The sequence below is a fragment of the Octopus bimaculoides genome, chromosome 11, assembly GCF_046866305.1.
Source record: "Octopus bimaculoides isolate indiv1 chromosome 11, ASM4686630v1, whole genome shotgun sequence".
In the NCBI taxonomy this organism is placed as follows: Eukaryota; Metazoa; Mollusca; class Cephalopoda; order Octopoda; family Octopodidae; genus Octopus; species Octopus bimaculoides.
Window position 1 is genome coordinate 1,192,815 of NC_142938.1, and position 7,241 is coordinate 1,200,055.

The window sequence follows — 7,241 nt, forward strand, 5'->3', positions numbered from 1 at the left end:
TTCGGGAAATAATGTCAAGAAGGGGAAATGCTGAAGGTGTGATCAACAAAGTAAACATGCAATTGTGTGCCTATATATATATGTGTGCCTATATGTGTGTGTGTGAACACATATTTCTCTAATTCTATTTCATGTCACAAAATAAAATTGTGTGTATGTATGTATGTATGTATCTATCTATATGTATATATATATATATATCAACGTACACATACACATTTAAATATAAGACACACACACACACCCCTACCTATCCACACCCTCCTGTGTACTCAACAAAAGTCAAAAGAGAGATCGTTGTTTGAATTTTCTATCACAAGAAACGAATGTCTAAATTTAGAACTCGTGAGCTTCCTTTCGTCGTCCATAATTCGATCAAATCCTTGTTTGATATTTAAATAGATTTGGTACAATTTGCATTAATTACGATGGGAAAGAGAGAGAGAGAGAGAGGTGGGGAGAGTAAGTGAGAGTGAGTGACAGTGAGCGAGAGGTGGGGGTTTCATGTTCAGTGCACAAGTCATCAGCGTTCGCTAACCTTTTTTTCCTTCCAAAGTTACTCCTTAAAAATGTAAATAAACCTGGTGACTAAACTATCTCATTTGCATAAAGTTATATGATTGACAAGAAGACGTTAATTACTCGACGACCACCAAATACATTGAAGGTTATGAATAAATATTTATGCGGAGCCATATCGTTCTGTAATCTTGCAAGTAACATTGAAGCCAGCTGGTTCAATCCTAGACCCAATCTACCGAAAAGGTCCACGTGGGCCACATTTCATAGTGATAAAAATACGTATAAATATGAGTTGATTTGTCTACGAATTTATGGAGGCAACCCGCAAAACTCTCGGCCGAAAGTTATACCAGGGAAGGTATGTGTTGGGAGTGTCTTTGTTGATTATTTATATCGTTCTTAAGCAAGAATCTTCAGTGGTTCAGTGACCTTTAGTTTCGTACCATGTACTTTTCAAATTCTGATAAATGCATTCGCATGAAACTCTTGAGAGCTCTTTGATTAATAAATATACATTATATTATGTATATAGGTTACACGCGCACACACACACACACACACACACACACACACACACACACACACACACACACACACACACACACACACACACACACAATTTAAAACAGTTTGATTTGTCTCCATGTGACACAGACCCGGCTCATTCAGGCTTAGATTACCAAATAGAGAAATACAAGAAATGCAAGATGGCCACTAGAAAATGTGCTGCCATTGGTCAAGGCTAATCACATGGTGTGTTAGAAGTGAGATAGACATTGCAGCCATATTAGATGCACTTATACATTACAAAGTCACCATGCACCATACCATCGCTATTTGATAGCGGAGATAGGGGCAGAGAGGGAATTTGACTGTTGTTTCTAGCGCCGTCGTTGATGGTGGTGGTAGTGGCTGTTGTTGTTTAACTCTAGGTCAACATTGATGGAGTGGACCGAAGACGTTCCATCCAGGACCATCCTGTCCTTTTTCTAAAGGCACAAACCACGGCTTTCGTTATCCAACTATTCTTAACAGAGCACGGCGTGATCAAAAGGGGCAGATTGGTGATGGCGAGCGCAGTGGCGCTGCTGATGGTAACGCATGGCGGTGGATACACACACACACACACACACACACACACACACACACACACACACACACACACACACACACACACACACATACACACACACATATGTCGATATACTTATATACATACAAACGCACATATATGTGTATACCCCATCACACACGCACATGTATACAATGGAGATGGTGGTGGTTATTATGATGGGAACGGTGGAGCAGCTGGGGCTGGGATGATGATGTTGGTGGTGCAGATGTTGATTATATAAAGAGGTGATGTTGGTGCAGATGGTGTTTGCGTATAGAGGCGGCGGCGGCGGCGGCGGCACATTTGGCTGCAATAGTCGAGGCATTGTTGCAGTCGGTGTAATAATCGCCAGACAACACAAGGTAAAGTGCAGTTAGTCACTAATTCTGTGACATAATCGTGTTACTGAGGACAGTAATACAGAAAAGGAGGGAGGGGGTGGAGCTGGAGAAAGGCGAGACGGCAGGGTGGCGGCGGCGGTGAGGAGTCGGTCAATGACGGCCACAGAACAAAGCCAGAATATCGCAAACTTTCTTCCTCTTTCTGTATTTCACTTAAAACCTAAAGAGCCCACCACGCCCACCACCACTTTCTCACTTTCGCCTTTCAATCTCTTTCTCTCTTTCTCTCTCTACTTCTCGTTCCTGGCTGCCGTACGTACGAACGTTAGTACGTATGTGTGTATGTATGTATGCATGTATGCATGTACAATTGTATGTATGCATGTACGTACGTACGTACGTATACACGAATGCATGTATGTATGTTTGTATGTATAAATGTATGTATGTATGCATGTATGCATATATGAATGTATGAATGTATGCATGTATGTATGCATATATGCATGTATGAATGTATGTATATATAAATGTATACTTATAGGTACATATATATGTACGTATACACATATGTGTACATACATGCATATATGTAATACAGTTGATTTACAAGGCGGCGAGGAGCTGGCCGAAACGTTAGCACGCCGGGCGTCTGTCTTTATGTTCTGAGTTCAAATTCCGCCGAGGTCGACTTTACCTTTCATCTTTTCGGGGTCGATAAATCAAGTACCAGTTGCATACCGGAGTCGATGTAATCGACTGGCCCCCTCCCCCAAAATTTCGGGCCTTGTGTTTTGAGTAGAAAAGAATATATGTGTACATATATGCATACGCACACACACACACACACACACATACATACATATACATATGTCAATGCATATAAATATATACTATACCTGTGTATGCTATTATACATGTATGCGTGTGTATTCGCCCGCGCACATACACACACACACACGCGCGCGCGGGCATTCATAAGAGTAATAGTCTATCTACGATCGGCTCTTTCTTCTTACATTCTCTCTCTTCCTTTCTCTCTCTCTTTCTCTCTCCTTCACTCTCTCCCCCTCTCTCTTTAACTCCTTGTCTTCCTGCGTCTTTGTCTGCCTGACTCTAAGCTATCTCCTTTGTTTAAGACTTCTCGTATCAGGCCAAGCTGGAGCACCATGCTTTGCCCACTCTTCCCTCACTCCTGTGATCCTTCTTTCGATAGTCGTCTGTTTCTCCCCCCCCTCTCTTTCCACATGTTTCCATAATTTTCTCGTCGTCATGATGATGATGATGATGGTAATGATGATGATGATGGTAATGATGATGATGATAATTTTGAAAGTTTGTTTTTCTTTCAATATTCTGTTCGTCTCTCTGTTGATGTTAATTTGTTACTGTTATTGTTGTCATTTGAATCATGTATTGTTTTATGTCAAATAATAATAATGATAATAATAATAATAATAATAATAATAATAATAATGATAATAATAATAATGCTTTCTGGTAAAGGCAAAAAGGCCTGAAATTTGGTGGTGGTGGTGGTGGTGGTGGGTAGCGGATGGAGTAAGTCAATTATATCGACCTCAGTACTCAACTGGTACTTGCTTTATCCATCCCGAAAAGATGAAAAGCAAAGTCGACGTCGGTGGAATTTGAACTCAGAACATAAAAACAGACGAAATACCACTAAACATTTTACCCTGCATCCTAACGATTCTGCCAGCTCACAGAACAACAACAACAACAACAACAACAACAACAACAACAACAATAATAACAATGATAATAATAATAATAATAATAATAATAATAATAATAATAATAATAACAATGATAATAATAGTAATAATGAAGACAACAACAACAACCAATGGTGGTGCTTGGTGTTGGAGTCGTCTGCAATGAGACTTACGTCATTGTCGGACGGCGACAAGATGAAAGAGAGACAGGGCAGAAGACTTAGAAAGATAAAGACGCGAATGTCGACGAAGACAAAGACTGAGAAGAAGAAGAAGGGTGGGAGGAGGAGTAGGAGGAGGCGATTTGAGAGTGAAAGTGAAAGTGAGATGGAGGGAAAGGTAGGGACACGATAACAGTGAGAGAGAGCGAGAGAGAGAGAGAGGGAGTGAAGGGGGGTGACATATTCATTACAATATCGCCAAAGATCAAAGTTAATAATTGATTTCACGTTTTTCTTTAGATCTGTTTAATCACAACTACCACCGCCATTTGTATCACCATGGTGATGATGATGATGATGATGATAATTGCACCACCACCACCACCACCACCACCACCGTCATCATCATCATCATCAGCATCGCCATTGTCGTCGTCGTGGTCATCACTATCATCTCATTGATTAAACATTCAATTGAAAGATATATACCAAAAACAACCTCAAATACACACACACAAACGCAAGCCACACAGTTTCCCATTCGCACACACGCACGGTGATTCCTATCTCTAATTCTTCCATAAAAACGAAAAGCAAGAGAAGAAACTCAGCTCGGTTTAGTATTGAAACCACGACATCATTGGTTGAAATCATTAAGAAACGTTTCCTCACCGTCAATATCACCAGATATTCAATAATAACGATTTCAAATTTTCGTATCCACTGCGAAAACACATATAAACTTAGAAAACATCAAGAGCTCCCCTCTAAAATCTATCTGCATGAGCTAACTAAGAGTATTGTATATCAATGTTTAGAAACAACCAACGAGACTCTAAAAAATTAATGTCTGTCGGACCTCAGACCTATTTATATAACGATCTTATTTGTACACGTAGTCCTTGTAAAACCACTTCAGAAACAAACAAAATGCTTTTGGCTCGTTCAGACTTCTGGCCACCTGGGGGTCCGCGCCGAAAAACATGCCGAGCTGTTTAACCAGTTCATCAGTTCAGCGACTTTCCATGCTATCCAACGGCATAAACTTACCTGTGCAGGCGCCGAGCAGTAGCTGGAGAGGCAGCACACAGAGAAGAAACGAGCGGGGAGAGCGCTAACGGACCGAACGCGTCATATGAAAGGATTCTGGGAAGTTCAGTGGTTCACTTTGACCGCTGGACAAGTGCCTCTCCAAGTCTGTGCATTGCGGCGATCCAGTGTATGAAAATCGGCTGCTTTTAGAACAAAAAGGGAGGAGGATAGAATGTGCGTATGTGCGTGTATGTTGTGTATGTATATATATATATCTGTTTCTACATACATAACACACACATGTATATGTATGTATATATACACACACACACACACACACACACACACACACACACACACACACACACACACACACACACACACACACACACACATATATATATATATATATATATATACATATATATATATACATATATATATATATATATATATATATATATATATATATATATATACTAAATGTTACATATATATGTATATATATATATATAAACATGTATATATATATATATATATATATATATATATGTGTGTGTGTGTGTGTGTGTGTGTGTGTGTGTGTGTGTGAGTGTGTGTGTATATATAATGTATATATATACATATATACACACGCAAAGTTCATAGGCTGAATAAACAAAGAGTTAAGCTGAACATTAAAATATAAATAACGACAACAAATGTTTCGAGAACCTTCTGGAAAATTCGATTGTTCCCATTTGACAAGCAGCCCCTACCCCATCGCCCATTCACTTTATCAAACGATCCATTTAGCTCTAAACCATCACTAAAAGCCCCATAATCGTAGAAAAGAAAGAATCACAAGACAACATCACTTATCCTCCCATTAACGGCATCCGTTAGACAGCAGCAGATATGGTTGTCAATGGCGACACTATATATGTCTTCTGTCTTAAAAACAACAACAACAACAATATATAAATATAGAATGAACAATAACAACAACAACAACACTTATGGCCTGGACAGATTAAGTTCAATGACCCTCTCTGATTCGTCTTCATTTACCGATTCCAACAACAATCACCGCCAATTCTTCACAAATCTCCACTGTTTCACACGCTCTTATTTTTTTATTGTTTTATTTCGTACAGACATACGGACAGACAGGCTGAAAGAATGAAAAAGAAGAGAAAATATGGCATACACACACTGACGCATGTGTACGAGACATACGCATACGCGACACACACACGCACACACACGCACAAACATACACACATACACAAAAGCAAAAGTGCAAAACTTCCCACGTAAAATCTATTACTTTAGACGCATTAAAATGTGCGTTGTGAGGTTCATGCCTGTCTAGTTTCCACACACACACACACACACACACACACACACACAAACACAGACATACATAAGTTAAAATTGTTTCCAAATATATAAAAATAATGAATATTGACTGAATAAAGAGGACTCAAGACAGACGTAAAAAAACTAATATTCATTATAAATTTGTTGATAGTGACTTCGAAGTTTCGCAATAGGTAGCTTGCTTATTGAAATGTAATAAAGATTTAAAGACACGACCGAACGACGGTTAAATATTCTAAAATCATTTTTAACCCTTTCAAAACAAGAAGGGAACAACAAATAATAGGGTCCTAGATGTAAGAACTCTGTTACTTGATTTAGTCAGTGTACTGCGGCCATGCTGGGGTTGGGCACCGCCTCGTGGTTTCCTGTAATATAGGCGGGATGGCCGTAGGACGAAACCGTACTCGCTAAACTGACATCTAGGGAAATGACATGGCACCCGGCATCTTAAAAAGTCAAAAGAACGTAGAGAATAATGTAATTTGCATATGCATGAATCTAAGATGAGATGGCCACGGCTGGAACATCTTTGATCATTATAAGAATGTCAGTTCAGAAACAAACGGGGAACTAACAACAACAAAAACAACAGCAACGACAACATCACCATCAGCAAAAATATCAACACAAAAAAAAACAACAGCAGCAGCAGCAATAGTAAGAACAGACTGATTAAAAATAGACCTATGTGGTCGTTTGACGACTGAAAAGAGCAACCAAAACTCCCTCAAATTACTCACAGGGCATCGTAGTCGGAGATATTCAAAAAGATTAAATGACCATTATTGGAACATATTTTAATTGTAGGCTTTGTGGATAGGGCTTGACCTGGGGTTAAATAATTACAACAATAAGATGAACATTAATCCACACTCTTAATCTAATCGAATGCAAGAATAAAAGACAGAGAGAGAAAGAAGAACTCTATACTAAACTAGGAGTAGAACTCAATATTGAATAATTACAAGAG